Consider the following 19,422-nt stretch of genomic DNA (forward strand, 5'->3'; position numbering starts at 1 on the left):
CTGCAAGGAGATCCAACCAGTCCATCCTAAAGGAGATCCTGGCTGTTCATTGGAAGGACTGATATTGAAGCTGAAATGCCAGTACTTTGGTCACCTCATGCGAAGAGTTGACTCATTGGAAAAGACCCTGATGCTGGGAGTGATTGGGGGCAGGAGGAGAAGGGGATGACAGAGGATGAGATGGCTGGATGGCATCACTGACTCGATGGACATGGGTTTGAGTAAACTCCGGGAGTTGGTGATGGACAGGGAGGCCTGGCGTGCTGCGATTCATGGGGTCACAAAGAGTCGGATACGACTGAGCGACTGAACTGAACTGAAGTTCCTTTTGGTCTGGTTGGTTGTATGCTGATTCAAGTTTCTTTTTAATATGTCTCAGTTTATGTTTTAACAGTTCTAGTGTCAGAAGAGGGAACCAAAGGAGGCCCTCAAAACCACCCTGGGAGCAAAAGCAACCATGCTTGGGAACCTGCTGAGCCCTTGCGCTTGCTGCTTTCTTGTTCCCCCAGAGGTGGTGAGCTACCTCTACGCCTTGAGGAAGAACTAGGGGCCTGCCCTATGTACACTGAAGTTTCTTGATTGCGCCTTCTTTGTTTCTGCATTCCTTTCCTTCTCTTTTTAACAACAGATTGAATCTACCCTTCCGAACTCAGAGACGGTCAACTAATCAATCTGTAATCAATCAAGAAACTTGATTAGGAGAGCGAGCCAGATAGCAGCGAGCAGCTGAGCGATCCGAGCCCCCCACCCACCACGACCCCACGCCCCTGCGCCCCACAGCCGTCCCGCACAGGCCGGGGTCGCGCCGCCCTCCCTGTCCCATGGCGCTGAAGCAGATTCAGAAGGAGTTAAGTGATCTACAGCGCGCCCCACCTGATCCCTGTTCGGCTGGCGCCGTGGGAGACGACTTGTTCCACCGGCAAGCAACTATTATGGGGCCTCCTGATAGCGCGTACCAAGGTGGAGTCTTCTTTCTCACTGTATATTTTCCGACAGACTGTCCTTTTGAACCACCAAAGGCTGCTTTCACAACAAAAACTTATAAACAGTAATGGCGTATTTGTCTTGATATCCTGAGGTCACAGCGGTCACCAGCTCTGACTGTATCACAAGTTTTATTGTACATATGTTCTCTGTTTGTGACCCTAATCCAGGTGACCCCTTAGTACCAGATATTGCACAAATCCATAAATCAGACAAAGAAAAATATAACAGACACACAAGAGAATGGACTCAGAAATATGTAATGTAAAATCAAAAAAATTTTCATGTCTACCAGAGTACTGTAAAATCTAGGTTTTTTTCAACATTAGCAGGAAATTGAGCAACATTTACTGTTTCCTTGTACCGTGAAATCTTTTGATTTTTACCATTTTAAATATATTTCTGAAGCAAGACAAAACAAACTTCCAAAAATATTCTTGAGACTGTCATGAGAGCATTTATCATTTTGTATGCATTGAGAAAGACACTTATTATGGTTTTTAAGATACTTGGACATCTGCATCTTCAGCTTATGAGATCTACAGTGCATCTGAAAAGCAACCAAATTATGTTTTTGCTGAAACTAGATGTTTTTACATGGAAAATACTGTATGTGTTATCTAAAAGATGTTGTCAGTTTTATAAATATGTACTCAGATTTCGTTCTTTTTTAGCTCATTTTATAATTTATATTTTTTGCTGTATAAACTAAATATATTCTATTTACATGTATGTCAACTTGTTACTTTTTTTCTGTGAACAGTATTGAGAAAACCCAACAACTTGATAATGAAATGAATTAACTGTCTGTCTCCCTTGTCTTGGGGTATTCTGTAGATTGATTGCAGATTTCTTAAACCTGAAATGATCTTTACATTGTAATTCTCAGGATACTGATTATGGAGAAGCACTTGTTTTGGTTTTGTTATACTTGGCTTAACTTTATTACAATGTGAATTAATTGCACTGCTAGGTAGAAAGATGTGTAACTTTTATTTGCTGCTATTCACATCTGAATTTTTTTCTGTATAGACAATATTATATGGATACCTTTTACAGATCTTAATGTAGCTTTTTCCATTTAAATAAAAAGCTTTTTCTACTAGGAAGAAAAAAAGAAAGTTGATTACAGTAACCAGAATACCAAAGTTTTAGTATTTCATATTAATAACATTTGCCTATATAATATAACCTGAAAAAGTTTATCACTCATTTGACAATGCTTCTCATGTAATTTAACATACCAAATAACAAATGCCTCTTTTTCCCCTCATTCTCTGGGATCATAAATGATTAGATTAAGGTTCCAAGTAGCTCATTTATATCTCCAAATCACAAGAAGAGAAATGTGTATTCATTCTAGAAAACTAGCTTCCTATATCTGCACATGCAAAAGCATGTTTTAGAATATCCAAAGAGTTCCACCTTTGCAATTCTCCAGGATTTTTTAAAATTACTAAATATTCAATTTAGTCATAATAAACAGCAGTAATAGACAATAAAACATATCATTCACTCACATTCACATGCCTCATTTTCAGAGGAACAAGAATCAGTATTTGCATTACAAGGTCCCCATAACTAAAGTCAAAACAAGGAAGAGAGAACAGGAGGTTCACGCACACACTCACGATAAAAGCCAAACCAAGTCCAAAGGGCTCACTTTGATACAATAGCAGAGCCATTGGAAACTCTTGTTCTCCAGATTCAAGTGTACTGAGGTCAAACAGTATTACAGTAAAAAGTATCATTCTTTTATTCATGAGAACATAACTAAAGATTTCCCTGTTTTGCAAAAATACACCCTACGGGACCACATGATGGAAAATAGATCAAATCACCCATACACAAATATCAAGAGAACAAACTATATAATGAAAACTGATCTCCCAAGGTCATAGGTCTCTTGGCTCAGACAGGGAAAAGTCTCAACTGATGTTCTGCTATGGCCAAAGCCAATGCAATAGAGAGTCTCATGTTGTCTTCAGAGATCAGAGACCAGCGATGTGTGACAGCCAGTAGTCCTGAAACACAGACACAAACAACAAATGTGTCCCATAAACAAAGTGTCAGAGATGCAGCCCCCAAGTTCCACTTCAAAATAAACTGGCCCAGCTCTCATACGAGAATGGGCTCAGAATGGCTAGCAAGGAGCCCAGAGTAGCTTACTCTTTAATAAGGAAGACGGAATGGGTAGAATTTTCTCATGCCAAATAATTCTAATTAGCTTTTTTTTTTTTTTTAATCTCTCTGATATGCCTCAGGATTCCTCTGAAGCATCTCAAACTTTGCTGGAAGTCAAAGAACTTCAGTTAGAATTCGGTGTTTGGGGAGTTTGTCAAAAACATCAAAAAGATTCCAAAATACTTATTCAAACAGGATCACAAGTTACTGTGAAACAATACTTATTCACTTAACCAAGTGACAAAAGAATTAGAAGACAAATATAGATTACTTAAAGCAAGGAAAATCATATGATCTGTAATCAACAGCAGCATGCCAAGAAAATTTTGCTCTCTTTACTGAGAGAAACCAAATCCACTCCTGCCCCAGTCTATTTCTAACAAAATTCATTTATCCAATTAAAGTTAATACAATCTTACAAAATCCTGTTCACACACAAAACTCTTTTCTCAGCATCCTTTTTTTTTGCAAACCCTTTATCTGCACTATTTTTATATTTATTGGAGTACAGTTGATTAATCATGTTTCGTTAGTTTCTGCTGCACAGCAAAGTGAATCAGTTGTACACATGCATATATTGACTTCTTTTTAGATTGCTTTCCCATTTACATCACAAAAGAGCATTGAGTAGAATTCCCTGAGCAATACAGTAGGTTCTCAGATGTTATCTATTATTATATATAGTAATGTGTATATGAAAATTCCACTCTTGCTTCATTCTACTTCCTGCTCCCCCCTTGGAAATTATATATGTTTGTTTTCTACATCTGTGACTATTTCTGCCTTACAGTTAGGTTCATCTGTACAGTGCTTCTATATTCCACATATAAACAATATTATGCGAAGTTTGTCTTTCTCTTTCTGACTTACTTCATCTTATATGATAATCTCTAAGTCCATCCATATCACTGCAAATGACATTATTTCATTCCTTTTTGTGGCTGAGTAATATTCCATTGTATATATGTATCATTTCTTCTTTATTCATTCTTCTGTTGATGGACATTTAGGTTGCTTCCATGTGCTGGAAATTGTAAACAGTGTTGAAATGAATATTAGGGTGCATGTATCCTTTTAGACTATGTTTTTTTCTGGGTATATGCCTAGGAAAGGAATTTCTGGGTCATAGGGTAGCTCTGTTTTTAGTGTTTTAAGGAACCTCCAAGCTGTTCTCCATAGTGGCTATACTAATTTACATTCCCACAGTGTGGGAGGGTTCTCTTTTCTCCACACTATCTTAACATTTTATTGTTTGTAGATTTTTTAATGATGGCCATTCTAACAGGTGTAAAGTCATGTAAACCCAAGGCTGATTCATATCAATGTATGGCAAAAACCACTACAATATTGTACAGGAATTAGCCTTCAACTAAAATAAATAAATTAAAAAAATAATAACCGGTGTGAAGTGATACCTTATTGTAGTTTTGATTTGCGTTTCTCTAATAATTAGTGATATTAAGCATTTTTTCATGTTTTTTTGGCCATCTATATGTCTTCTCTGGAGAATTGTCTATTTAGATCTCTCACCAATTTTTTTGATTGGTTTGCTTGGTTTTTTGATAGTGAGCTGTATGAGTTATTTGTATATTTTGGAGATTAATCCCTTGTTGATTGCTTAATTTGCAAATACTTTCTCCCACTGTAAGGTTTCTCTTTTCATTTTTTTTTTTTTATGATTTCCTTTGCTGTGCAAAATCTCTGAAGTTTAATTAGGTCTCATTTGTTTATTTTTGTTTTTATTTCCATTGCTCCAAGCAGTAATTTGAAGATCTTAATGTGATTTATGTCAAAGAATGTTCTGCCCATGTTTTCCTGTAAAAGTTTTATAGCATCTGACCTTACATTTAGGTCTTTAACCTATTTTGGTTTTATTTTTGTGTATGGTGTTAGGGAGTGTTCCACTTTTATCCTTTTACATGTAACTGCCCAGCACCACTTATTAAAGAGACTTCTTTTCTCCATTATATTCTTGCCTTTTTTGTCATAGATTGGATGGACATAAATGTATGGTTTATCACTGGAACTTCTATCATCTTACATTGATCTATGCTTCTGCTTTTGTCCCAGTACCATACTGGTTTGGTGAATTTGTAGCTATAGTTTGAAGCCAGGGAACCTGATTCTCCCAGCTCTGTTCTTCCATCTCAAGATTACATTGGCTATTCAAGGTCTTTGTGTTTCCATACAAACTGTAGAACTTTTTGTTTAGTTCTGTGAAGAATGCCATTGGTAATTTGGTATAGATTACACTGAATCTGTAGATTACTTTGGGTAGTGTAGTGTAGTCATTTTCACATTATTGATTCTTCCAATCTAAGAACATGTTATATCTCTCCATCTGTCTGTGTCATCTTTTGATTTCTTTCATCACAATCTTATAGTTTTCTGAGTACAAGTCTTTTGTCTCTAGGTTTATTACTATGTATTAGTTTCTTTTGCTGTCATGGTAAATGGGATTATTTTCTTAATGTCTCTGATGTTTCATTGTTAGTGTACAGGACTTCAAGACATTTCTGTGGATTTAGTTTGTATCCTACCACTTTACCAACCTCATTGATTGTCTCTAGTAGTTTTCTGGGGGCATCTTTAGAATTTTTTATGTATAGTATCATGTCATCTGCCAACAGTGACAGTTTTACTTCGTATTTTCCAATTTGAATTTGTTTTATTTATTTATTTTTTTTCTGATTTCTGTGGCTAGATCTTCCAAGAACATGTTGAATAATGGTGGTGAGAATATGCAACCTCGTCTTGTTTCTGATCTTAGAGGAAATGCTTTCAGTTTTTCACCATTGAGGATAATGTTTGCTGTGAGTTTATCATACTTGGCCTTTATTTTGTTGACGTAGGTTCCCTGTAAGCTCACTTTCTGGAGAGCTTTTCTTTCTTCTTTTTTTTTTAATCATAAATGTGTGTTGAACTTTGTCAAAAGATTTTTCAGCATCTATTGAGATAATAATATGATTTTTGTTCCTCAGTTTGTTAATGTGGTATATCTCATTGATTGATTTGCATATATTGAAGAATCCTTGCATGAGTGGCATAAATCTCACTTGATCAGGATATATGATCCTTTTATTGTTGGATTTGGTTTGCTAGTATTTTGTTAACTATTTTGTGTCTGTGTTCATCAGTGACATTAGCCTATATATATATTTTTGTGATATCTCTGTCTAGTTTTGGTATCAAGGTAACAATGACCTTGTAGAATGACCTTGGGAGTGTTCTTCTGCAGTTTTTCTGAAGAGTTTTAAAAGGTAAGTGTTAACTCTTCTCTAAATGTTTGATAGAAATCACCTGTGAAGCTATCTGGTCCTGATCCTTTCGTGGGTGGGGGGGTGTTTAATTACACTTTCAATTTTAGTACTTCTGATTGGCCTGTTCAAATTTTATATTTCTTCCTAGTTTAGTTCTAGAAGGTTGTACTTTTCCATTAATTTGTCCATTTCTTCTAGATTGTTCATTTTATTGGCATGTAATTTCTTGTAGAAGTCTCATATAAGCCTTTTAATTTCTCAGGTGTCTGTTATAACTTCTCCTTTTTTCTATTTCTAATGTTATTGACTTGAGTCCTCTCCCTTTTTTTCTTGATGAGTCTGGCTAAACATTTATCAATTCTGTTTTCCTTCTCAAAGAGCCAGCTTTTAGTTTCATAGATCTTTGCTATTGTTATCTTCATTTCTATTTCATTTATTTCTGCTCTGATCTTTATAATTTTTTTCCTGAGTTTGGATTTTGTTTGTTCTTCTTTTTCTAGTTGTTTTAGGTGTTGGGTTAGGTTATTTATTTGAGATTTTTCTTGTTACTTAAGGTAACATTGTATTCCAATAAACTTCCCTCAGAGTTACTTTTGTTGCATCACATAGGTTTTGGACCAATGTTTTCATTGTCATTTGTCTTTAAATATATATTTTTTTATTTCCTCTTTGATTTCTTCAATGACTCATTGGTTATTCAATAACATATCGTTTAGCATCCATGTGTTTTTGTTTTTAAATTTTTTTCCTGTAATTTGTTTCTAATCTCATAATGTAGTTGTCAGAAAGGTCCTTCATATAATTTCAATTTTCATAAATTTGAGAAGAAAGTATATTCTACTGCTTTCAGATGTAATGGCTCCTATAAATCATTTAAGTCTATTTGGTCTAACGTGTAGTTTAAGGTTTGTGTTATTAATTTTCTGTCTGGATGATCTGTCCATTGGTATAAGTGGGGTATTAAATCTCCCACTACTATTGTGTTACTGCCAATCTTCCCATTATGGTTATAAGCATTTACTTATATATTGAGGTGCTTCTACGTTAGCTGCATATATATTTACAATTGTTTTATCTTCTTCTTAGATTGCTACCTTGATCATTAATGTAGTGACTTTCCTTGTCTCTTGTAATGGTCTTTATTTTAAATCCATTTTGTCCAATATTAGTGTTGTTATTCCATCTTTCTTTTGATTTCCCTTTGTATGGAAAGTCTTTTACCAGCCCCTCTCTTTAACTCTGTATGTGTCTAGTTCTGAAATAGGTCTCTTATAGATATAAACAACAGATATATGGGTTTTGCTTTTATATTCATTCAACCAGTCTATATCTTTTGGTTGGACCATTTAATCTTTTACATTTAAGATCAATATGTTTGTTCCTATTGCCATTTTCTTAACTGTTTTGTATTTTTGCATTTTTTCCTTTCCTTTCCTCTTTTGTTCTCTTCTTTTGTATTTCCTGCCTAGAGAAGATCCTTTAATATTTGTTGTAAAGTTGGTTTGATGGTGCTGAATTCTCTTGGCTTTTGCTTGCCTGTGAAGTTTTTGATTTCTTGGTCGAATCTGAATGAGAGCCCTGCTGGGTAGAGTATTCTGGGTTGTACTTTTTCCCTTTCATTACTGTATATATTGTGCCATTCCCTTCTATCCTGCAGAGTTTATGCTGAAAAGGAAATTCATAATTTTATTTTGATTGCCTTGTATTTGTTGCTTTTCCTTTGTTGGTGTTAATACTTTTTCCTTGTATTTAATTTTTGTTAGTTTGATTAATATATGCCTCTGTGTGTTCCTCCTTGGGTTTATCTTGTATGTGGCTCTCTGAACTTCTTGGACTTGGGCGACTGCTTCCTTTACCACACTAGGGAATTTTTCAACTACAATCTCTTCAAATATTTTCTCAGGCCTTTTTCTCATTCTTATCTTTCTGAGACCCCTATAATTCAAACGTCAGTGCATTTAATATTGTCTTAGAGGTCTCTAAGACTGTCCCCACTTCATTTAAATCTTATTTCTTTATTCTATTCTATGGCAATGATTTCTACCATTCTGTCTTTCAGTTTACTTATCCATTCTTCTGCCTTGGTAATTCTGCTATTGATTCCTTCTAGAGTATTTTTAATTCCAGTTCTTTTATTGTTCATCTCTGTTTCTTTGTTCTTTAGTTCTCCTAGTATTTGTTAAACATCTTTCACATCTTTTTAACCTGTGCCTCCATTCTTTTTCTGAGATCTTGTATTTTCTTTACTATCATTATTTTGAATTCTTTTTCAGATAGACTGCTTATCCCCCACTTCATTTAGTTGTTCTTACAGGTTCTTATCTTGCACCTTCATGTGCAGCAGACTTCTCTGTTGTCTCATTTTCTCTGACTTGCTGTGTCTGCTGTCTCCTTTCTGCAGGCTGCAGGAGTGTGGCTCCTCTTGCTTCTGGTGTCTGCTCCTTGGTGAGTGAGGTGGATATTGAGTGGCCCGCCTTTTGCTCTGTGGTTGTCACTGACCTGTCAAGGGCATGGCATGCTCCTTAGTTGTTAAAGGAGAGGCTGCAGAATCTGTTTCTTAACTGTGTTTCTGATCTCTACTACAAGGTATGCAGGCCTGGGCACTCCCAACAGGAAGGAAGCCTCTGAGTCTTCCTCCTCTGACTGTTCACTCCTTGAGTGTGTCCTAGTGTGTCCCCTTTCAACACTGTGCAGGCTCACAAAATACACTGTGTTGGCACTGCTCTGGGTCGCTGTGTAACCATGGGCATCCCGGCAAATGTAAGCCTCTGGCACTGAGGTCCACTGAAGTCAGGTCCCAGAACTGCAGTATCCATGCAATTGGATCCATTGTGGGAATTATGAAAGCAACTCAGACTCTAGCCTGGCCCAGTCCCACAAGGACTGGGCCCACAAAACCCACAAAACCCACTGTTGCTAAAGCCAGCTCCATCTCAGCTCCAGGAGCACTTGTTGCCCATTTGGATATTCTGTAGGTGCAGAATTTTGGAAACCATCAGCAGAGGCATAACTTTGTGGTTTGGGTGGCCACAAGGAGAGGTTTTAGCATTGCTTCCTTAGTTGCACAGCCCCTGGAACTCAGCTGTGGTTTCAACACCATCTCTACATTTTCCTCTCACCAGCATCTGCTCCGAGGTTATTCTGAAGTGTGTGTCCACACAGGTCAGGAGTGGGGAAGCATTTAAGGGCTTTGTGGAAGCTGTATGGGTGGAAGAGGCTCAAGCAAGCCTGTTGATGTGGGTTCCCTATCATTTCCCCTGGAGGCAGGACTGGAGGGTGGGGAAGGGGATGTAAAGTGGCCCCACCTTTACACACACATAACAATGACACCTTACACCTATGGTGGCCTGAGCTCCTTGCACAAACTTTTCTGGTTGTTGAGCTCTTTAGCCCCTTCCCTTCAGGCTGTCGCTTCACAGCCAACAGCTGTCTCCTCCCTGGTCTGCTCTCCAAATCCCACTTTCAAGCACCCATCCCCTGCTGCATCTGGAGACGCAAGACTCAGGCTGGGGTGTGCAGGGCTGCAGCAAAGACCATACATGTAGGTCTTACTCTGTCCTGACTTTCACAGACCAGTTACTGCATTCCTGTCTGATCCCTTGAAGCTCCCTCACTGTGCCAGCTGATCCACCCACAGTAAAGGGGCTTTCCTGAGTGTGCAAACTTCTCCTCTCCTTCAGCTCCCCAAAAGGGATGCTGGTCCCATCATGTTTCCTCTTTTTTTTTTTTTCTCCCCTTCTTTCATCCTAGCTGGTTGCACAGTGTTTTTTGTTTTTGGGTTTTTTTTTTAGTCCTTTTATGTGTCCAAATCCAAAGAATGTGGGCACAATTGCACTCATCTCCCATGCTAGGAAAGTCTTGCTCAAAATTCTCCAAGCCAGGCTTCAGCAGTACATGAACTGCGAACTTCCAGATGTTAAGCTGGATTTAGAGAAGGTAGATGAATCAGACATCAAATTACCAACTTCTGATGGATCAGAGAAAAAGCAAGAGAATTCCAGAAAAATATCTATTTCTGCTTTATTGACTACACTAAAGCCTTTGACTATGTGGATCACAACAAACTGCAAAATTCTTCAAGAGACGAAACAGATCACCAGTCCAGGTTGGGTGCATGAGACAAGTGCTTGGGCCTGGTGCACTGGGAAGACCCAGAGGGATCGGGTGGAGAGGGAGGTGGGAGGGGGGACCAGGATGGGGAATACATGTAAATCCATGGCTAATTCATTTCAATGTATGACAAAAACTACTGTAATGATGTAAAGTAATTAGCCTCCAACTAATAAAAATAAATGGAAAAAAAAAAAAAGAGAGAGAGAGATGGGAATACCAAACCATCTGACGTGTCTCCTGAGAAATCTGTATGCAGGTCAAGAAGCAACAGTTACAGCTGGCTGTGGAACAACTGACTGGTTCCAAATTGGGAAAGGAGTATGTCAAGGCTATATATTGTCACCCTGCAGATTACATCATGCAAAATGCTGGGCTGGATGAAGCACAAGCTGGAATGAAGATTGGTGGGAGAAATATCAATAGCCTCAGATATGCAGATGACACCACCCTTATGGCAGAAAGTGAAGCGGAATGGAAGAGCAAGTACTCAAAGGATAAGTGCTGGGTGTAAAGGGAAGATCGCTGTATTCAGAAGGCTGCAACCCGAGGAGAGAATGGACTCGTGTACAAAACCCTAACTCCAAAGATTCTGCTTAACCATCAAAGTGTTTAAAGGAGAATCATTGGGAAAGGAATCAGAGTCTTCTCTATCTTTCACAGTGTGCAAACTGTCTTCTGATTGGTTGGTGGCAAGGTAACAGGGCAGAAAGTGAGAATGAAACTCGCTCAGTAGTTTCTGACTCTTTGTGACCCCATGGACTGTAGCCTGCCAGGCACCTCTGTCCGTGGAATTCTCCAGGCAAGAATAATGAAGTGGGTAGCTGTTCCCTTCTCCAGGGGATCTTCCCAGCCCAGGGACTGAACCCAGGTCTCCCGCATTGCAGGCAGATTCTTTACCATCTTAGCCACTAGGGAAGCCCAGCAGGGTAGCGTACCATGAATTTTGTGCTCAGACTGAAGTTACCATTCTCCACCTTGATTAGGGTCTTAGTACTGGCAGAAGAATTCACAAGCATTTTGTTCTGTATATCTCTTCAGGAAGAACCAAGAACCTGTTCCATGGCTGCTCTGTTGTTTCTTGAATACCCCTTTTGTTTTGTTTCTTTTTCTTTCCTTCCTTTCCCTGGTATGCAACTGATTCAGTCTGTCCTTTGGAACTCAGGAAAGTTCAAAGGAGGCTGAATGAACCTTATTTCCTACAAACAAGGAACAGGGGACATAGAAAGTTTTGGTAACCAGGAAAGGCTCATATATATAGTCCTGCTCTGTTTTAGTTTCTTACACAAATAATAGCAAAAAGCTATCTGAGTAAGTCACCTTAACTTATTCCATTTGCCAGGAACACAATGCACCCAACTGTTGTTTTGTAAACTAGTGACTTTTGTATTATTGTATCCATTTCATAAATAGATTGTTTAAGTGAAAGCTGTAAGATCTCTGTTTCTGTATGTTTGATGCATACGTGTTCAGTCGTGTCCAACTCTTTGCAACCCTATGGACTGTAGTCCACCAGACTCTCCTGTCCATGAAATTACCCAGGTAAGAATACTGGAGTGGGTTGCCATTTCCTCCTCCAGAGTATCTACCCAATCCCGGGATCAAATATGTGTCTCCTGCATTGGCAGGCAGATACTGCACCACTGAACCACCTGGGAAGTCTCTATGTTTATGTATGTCTATACATGTAAACCACAATCACAGAAAATGAACCAAACTGATCAAATGTATCACAGCCTTGCTGATTCAATGAAACTATGAGACATGACATGTAGGGTCAGCCAAGATGTAGGGTCATGGTGGAGAGTTCTGACAAAATGCTGTCCGCTGGAGAAAGGAATGGCAAACCACTTCAGTATTCTTACCTTGAGAAACCCATGAATAGTATGAAAAGGCAAAAAGATAGGACACTGAAAGATGAACTTCCCAGGTCAGTAGGTGCCCAATATACTGCTGAAGATCAGTGGAGAAGTAACTCCAGAAAGAATGAAGAGACGGAGCCAAAGCAACAACAACACCCAGTTGTGGATGTGACTGGTGATGGAAGTAAAGTCTGATGCTGTAAAGAGCAATATTGCATAGGAACCTGGAATATTAGGTCCATGAATCAAGGCAAGTTGGAAGTGGTCAAACGAGATGGCAAGAGTGAACACTGACATTTTAGGAATTGGTGAACTAAAATGGACTGGAAAGGGTGAATTTAACTCAGATAACCATTATATCTACTACTATGGGCAAGAATCCCTTAGAAGAAATGGAGTAGCCATCATAGTCAACAAAACAGTTCAAAATGCAGTACTTGAATGCAATCTCAAAAATGACAGAATGATTTCTGTTTGATTCCAAGGCAAGCCATTTGTATATCATAGTAATCCAAGTCTATGTCCCGACCAGTAACGTTGAAGAAGCAAGCTGAAGTTTAATGGTTCTATGAAGACCTACAAGACCTTCTAGAACTAACACCCCAAAAGATGTTCTTTTTATCTCAGGGGACTGGAATGCAAAAGTAGAAAGTCAAGAAACACCAGGAGTAACAGGCAAATTTGGCCTTGGAGTACAGAATGAAGCAGGGCAAAGGCTAACAGAGTTTTGCCAAAAGAACGCACTGGCCATAACAAACTCTCTCTTCCAACAACTCAAGAGAAGACTCTACACATGGACATCACCAGATGGTCAATACCCAAATCAGATTGATTATATTCTTTGCAGCCAAAGATGGAGAAGCTGTATACAGTCAGCAAAAACAAGACCAGGAGCTGACTGTGGCTCAGATCGTGAACTCCTTATTGCCAAATTCAGACTTAAATTGAAGAAAGTAGGGAAAACCACTAGACCATTCAGGTATGACCTAAATCAAATCCCTTACAATTATATAGTGGAAGTGAGAAATAGATTCAAGGGGCTAGATCTGATAGAACTATGGATGAAGTTTCATGACATTGTACAGGAAGCACTGATCAAGACCAGCCCCAAGAAAAAGAAATGCAAAAAGGCAAAATGATTGTCTGAAGAGAGCTTACAAATTTCTGTGAAAAGAAGAGAAGAGAAAGGTAAAGAAGAAAAGGAAAGATATACCCAATTGAATGCAGAGTTCCAAAGAAGAGCAAGGAGAGATAAGAAAGCTTTCCTCAGTGATCAATGCAAAGAAATAGAGGAAAACAATGGAATGGGAAAGACTAGAGATCTTGTCAAGAAAATTGGAGATATCAAAGGAAAATTTCATGCAAAGATGGGCTCAGTAAAGGACAGAACTGGTTTGGTCCAAACAGAAGCAGAAGATATTAAGAAGAGGTGGCAAGAATACACAGAAGAACTATACAAAAAAGATCTTCATGTCCCAGATAATCATGACGGTGTAATCACTGACCTAGGGCCAGACATCCTGGAAAGGGAGGTCAAATGGGCTGTAGGAAGCATCATCACAAACAAGGCTAGTGGAGGTGCTGGAATTCCAGTTGAGCTGTTTCAAATCCTAGAAGATGATGTTGTGAAAGTGCTGCACTCAATATGCCAGCAAATATGGAAAACTCAGCAGTGGCCACAGGATTCGAAAAGGTCAGTTTTCATTCCAATCCCAAAGAAAGGCAATGCCAAGGAATGTTCAAACGACCACACAGTTGCACTCATCTCTTACATTGCTCAAAATTCTCCAAGCCAGGCTTCAACAGTGTGGGAGCCATGAACTTCCAGATGTTCTAGTTGGATTTAGAATAGGCAGAGGAACCAGAGATCAAATTGCCAACATTCGTTGGATCATCAAAAAAGCAAGAGAATTTCAGAAAAACATCTACTTCTTCTTTATTGACTATGCCTAAGCCTTTGACTGTGTGGATCACAACAAACTGTACAAAATTCTTCAAGAGATGGGAATACCAGATCACCTTACCTGCCTCCTGAGAAATCTGTATGCAGGTCAGGAAGCAACAGTTAGAATAGGACATGAAACAACAGACTTTTTCCAAATTGGGAAAGGAGTACATCAAGGCTGTATATTGCCACTCTGTTTATTTCACTACTATGCAGAGTACGTCATGTGAAATGCCAGGCTGGATGATGCACAAGCAGGAATCAAGATTGCTGGGAGAAATGTCAATACTCTCAAATAAGCAGATGACACCACCCTTATGGCAGATAGCAAAGAAGAGCTAAAGAACCTCTAATGAAGGTGAAAGACAAGAAGTCAAAAAGTTGGCTTAAAACTCAACATTCAGAAAACTAAGATCATGGCATCCAGTCCCATCACTTAATGGCACATAGATGGGGAAACAATGGAAAGAGTGACAGACTTTATTTATTTCATTTTATTTTTTTGGCTCCAAAATCAATGCAGATGGTGACTTCAGCCATGAAATTAAAAGATGCTCGATCCTTGAGAAAAAAAAGCTGTGACCAACCTAGACAGCATATTGAAAAGCAGAGACATTACTTTGCCGACAAAGGTCCATCTAGTCAAGGCCATGGTTTTTCCAGTGGTCATGTATGGATGTGAGAGTTGGAGTATAAAGAAAGCTGAGCACAGAAGAATAGATGGCTTTGAACTGTGGTTTTTGAGAAGACTCTTAAGAGTCTCTTGGACTGCAAGGAGATCAAACAAGTCAATCCTAAAGGAGATAAGTCCTTAGTATTCATTGGAAGGACTCCTAATGAAGTGGAAACTCCAATACTTACTTGATGCAAAGAACTGACTCATTGGGAAAAAAAAAAAACCTGATGCTGGGAATGATTGAAGGCAGGAGAAGAGCATGACAGAAGATGAGATGGTAGGATGGCATGACCGACTCAATGGGCATGAGTTTGAGTAAACTCCAGGAGTTGGTAATGGACAGCGAAGCCTAGTGTGCTGCAGTCCATGGGGTTGCAAGGAGTAATACACAGCTGAGTGACTGTACTGAACTGATATATGTTTACCCTATGTGCATCCCCAGTCACTTCAGTCGTGTCTGACTCTTTGCAACCCCATGTATTGTAGCCCACCAGGCTGCTCTGTCCATAGGATTCTCCAGGCAAGAATACTGGAGTGGGTTGCCATTTCCTCCTTCATAATATCTTCCCAAACCAGGCACTGAACTTACATTTCTTATATCCCTTGCATTGTCAGGCAGGTTCTTTACCACTAGCTCTACCTAAGAAACCATATATGCTATAGATATGTGATTTTTTGTGTGTGTGCTTTTGCTTCTGATTAGCATTACCAAGATTATTAATATTTCCTAAAGGGTTCTATTTTATTGACGAAACACAAACAAGCATTATATAAATAAAGTATGTGCTCAGAAATACAGACCCTAATCCAAATAGCTTCTAAGTTATTGTGATCTAAAATAATTTTCATAAATTAAAGCTAGCTTAAATTTATTGGTTTAATTAAAGCAGGTGTATCTTTAGAGTTGTCAGCATTAAATACAATACTTTTTTTTAACCTGTGTTTACAAAAAGTCAAATAAGTTCATGATAGCTCAAACAATATAATTTATCACCCAGAAAGATTACTTAAGATAATAGTTAGCTGTTTAAGGTGTCATGAAATTTTCAAGACTAATCTAACCACACACGTAAAGATGAAGGAAGCTAAATAAATGTGAGATAAAATTTTCAATAAAATTTTCAACAAGTTATGTTTTATGCTATATCTACTTACAAAGAGTCTCCAAAAAGATTTTAGGACTTCTTGGCCTACATAATCATGTGAGACAACTTCTTGCTATAAATCTTGAATTTGGACAGAAATTTGACAAAACATGGGAAAATTTCCCTTGAAAATTGGGAGGTAAAAGAAATAGCTTGAGGCAAAGCATAGAGGTAGAGAGCCTGGGAGGCAGAAAGGTATTTGCAGTTAGGAGCAAAAGCTACAAATATTTACTGACCACTTTCTAAATTGCAGGCACAGGATGAACAATTTCACAGACGTTAGATAATTTTATCTTTACACTTAAATACATATAAAGGTCCCGAGAGAGCACAGAATTTTCCTTAGTTACCAGCTGTACACTCAATATGGAGAACACACAAAATACTGAAACTCTATGCGGAGGAATGAATGAAATAATGGAGAAGCAGTATTTCTAAAACCCCGGGAACGCAATTCGACTCTATGGCAGAAAGATGGTTAAAAAATATACCCTTAATCTTATTTTCCACTTTATCCTCATCAGAAGAATGAATTTTGAGAACAAATAAATGTTGAGGCTAGAATTGTTTTGGCTTGCAGAGTTTTTGTTTTCTTTGCTTTATTTATAACTTAAAATTGTATTTGTTTATTTTTGCCTTTCCATTTGATTCAACACTTTTGGAGGAATTATACTGACTGTCTAGAAGTCCACACAAGAGACAGAGAGGTAGGAGGCAGAGCAGGATAAGGAAAGCAGAGCTTTTCATTCACAGGCATGGATCCTGGAAGTTAAAAAAAAAAAAAAAATCTGATTCCCTCAGGGACAGATATAGAGGTTGGTGGGGGTGGGGCAGCCACCAATCCCATTTTCTCCTATATATTTTGTTTGATTCCTCTCCAGTGGTTCATCAACTGAAAAACATCCAATGGAAACCAAGAAAGCTCAACGAAGCACACACGGCAACCTCTGTTCTATGCCAAACTGCTTGGGAGAGACTGGGTCTGTTTTTAGTGGTCAGGTATTCTGCTCAGCAAGGAGTGTTGGGTTTTTTCCCAAGGGATAGGGTATAATAGTTTTTCCAGGGACATTGAGTATCATTTTAGGCCAGTTTTGAATCAATGCTGGATTGCTGAAAGTCCCCAAGTAGGAGTTCTCACTCCACTACACTGTTTGGCTCCTGTTGGCTTCTAGCAACTTCAGGCTCTTGTAAACAGCATTTGTTTTCCATCACAAGCTAGGAAATGTGCCTATGCAGCCAACGTGCTAGGTCTCTGGAGAGGGGGCCAGGGAGCCCGTTTCCTCACATCTCATTTTAGTTTGCAACTTGCTGGTGGGGTTGAGTAATCCCTGAAGTTCTGTGTCTTCACATCCTATTCTGTTCCACTAACTTATGAAACAGCCAGTGACCTGCTGGATCAACCAGATGTTTCCTGAGCAAAGAGAGCACACACAGCATCTTGCGAGAGGGAGGACTGGCGGGCACTCACCCCTCTGACATCACTGGGTGAGGTAGCCTAGGGGGAATTTCAAAGCAGAGCATCCTGGCCAGGGAAGAGCTCAGCTGGCCGCTCTGTGCTGAGATTAACTGACCCAGACAACTAAGGAGAAGGAATCAGCAATTTAAGTGTGTTTATTCTCCAGGAGTGGCTTCCCAGGTGGCGCCAGTAGTAAGCAACCCAACCGCCAAAGCAGGAGACAAAAGAGACACAGATCCAGTGTTCTTGCCTGGAGAATCCCATGGACAGAGGAGCCTGGTGGGCTACACTCCATGGAGTCGCAAAAGAGTGGGACACGATTGAGGCGACTTAGAATGCACACATGCGTTTTCCAGGAGTTAGACCTTGCAAACCCCAGGCATCCTACGGCTCTTGGAGACTTTCTGCATGGTTCCCCATGCACAGACAGGAAAAATCTCACCATACTGCTTCTCATTCCAGCTCCTTGCTCCCCTGACTTTGCCTGAGGCAGAAGAGGCACAAGTTCAACTAACTGCAAAACAAAAATTAACAATTATTAATAATAAATCAACTAATCCTTCCTGCCAAAACATACAGGAGCTCAAATCTTTAAAAAAAAAAAAATCTGATTTCAAGTCATCCCCCTATAGATCACTAACTTGTCAGATTCAGGGTGCTAGTAACTAGTAAAATGATACACTTTTTAAATGTAGGAAATAAAGACATGGAATGACCAGTTTTCTCTTAGTTGTTTTTGTTCAGCCACTAGGTAGGGTTCTATTCTATGAGACACCATGAACTGCAGCATACCAGGCTCCCCTGTCCTTCACTATCTCCCAGAGTTTGCTTGAATTAATGTCCACTGAGTCCGTGATGCTATCCAACCATCTCAGTCTCTGCTGCCCTTTTCTCCTCCTGCCCTCAATCTTTCCCAGCATGAGAGTCTCTTCCATTGAGCCAGTACTTCACATCAGGTGCCCAAAAGTATTGGAGCTTCAGCTTCACATCAGTTCTTCCAATGAATATTTAGGACTGATTTTCTTTAGGATTGACTGGTTTGACCTCCTTGCAGGCCAAGGAATTATCAAGAGTCTTTTCTAGCACCACAATTTGAAAGCATGAATTTTTTGGCACTCAGCCTACTTTGTGGTCCAACTCTCACATCCATACATGACTACTGGAAAAACAATAGCTTTGACTATATGGATTCTGTCAGTAAAGTGATGTCTTTGTTTTGTAACATGCTGTCTAGGTTTGTCATAGCTTTCCTTCCAAGGACCAAGCGTCTTTTATTTTCATGGCTGAAGTCACCATCCACAGTGCTTTTGTAGTTCAAGAAAATAAAATTTATTACTGTTTCCACTTTTTCCCCTTTTGTTTGCCTTGAAGTGATGGGACTAGATGCCATGATCTTAGTTTTTTTAATGTTGAATTTTAAGCCAGCCTTTTCACTCTCCTCTTTCACCCTCATCAAGAGGCTCTTTACTACCTCTCCACTTTCTAACATTAGAGTGGCATTATCTGCATATCTGAGGTTGGGGGCATTTCTCTCAGCAATCTTGATTCCAACTTGTGATTTCAGGCCAGCATTTTGCATGATGTACTCTGCATATAAGTTAAATAAACACAGTGACAATATACAGCCTTGATGTACTCCTTTCCCAATTTTGAACCAGTCAGTTGTTCCATTGAAGGTTCTAACTGTTGCTTTTTGACCCATATACATGTTCCTCAGGAGACAAGTAAGGTGGTCTGGTATTCCTATCTCTATGAGAACTTTCGGCAGTTTGTTGTAATCCACACAGTCAAAGGCTTTAG

The 19,422-nt window shown here is 39.0% G+C and overlaps 1 pseudogene; it reads left to right on the top strand.

The window, feature by feature from the left end:
* The first annotated feature begins 821 nt into the window (after positions 1-821).
* Positions 822-1,252, top strand: LOC110143566 (ubiquitin-conjugating enzyme E2 D1-like; annotated as a pseudogene).
* Positions 1,253-19,422: the final 18,170 nt, after the last annotated feature.

Source organism: Odocoileus virginianus, chromosome 17 (assembly GCF_023699985.2).
Source record: "Odocoileus virginianus isolate 20LAN1187 ecotype Illinois chromosome 17, Ovbor_1.2, whole genome shotgun sequence".
NCBI classification, from domain to species: domain Eukaryota; kingdom Metazoa; phylum Chordata; class Mammalia; order Artiodactyla; family Cervidae; genus Odocoileus; species Odocoileus virginianus.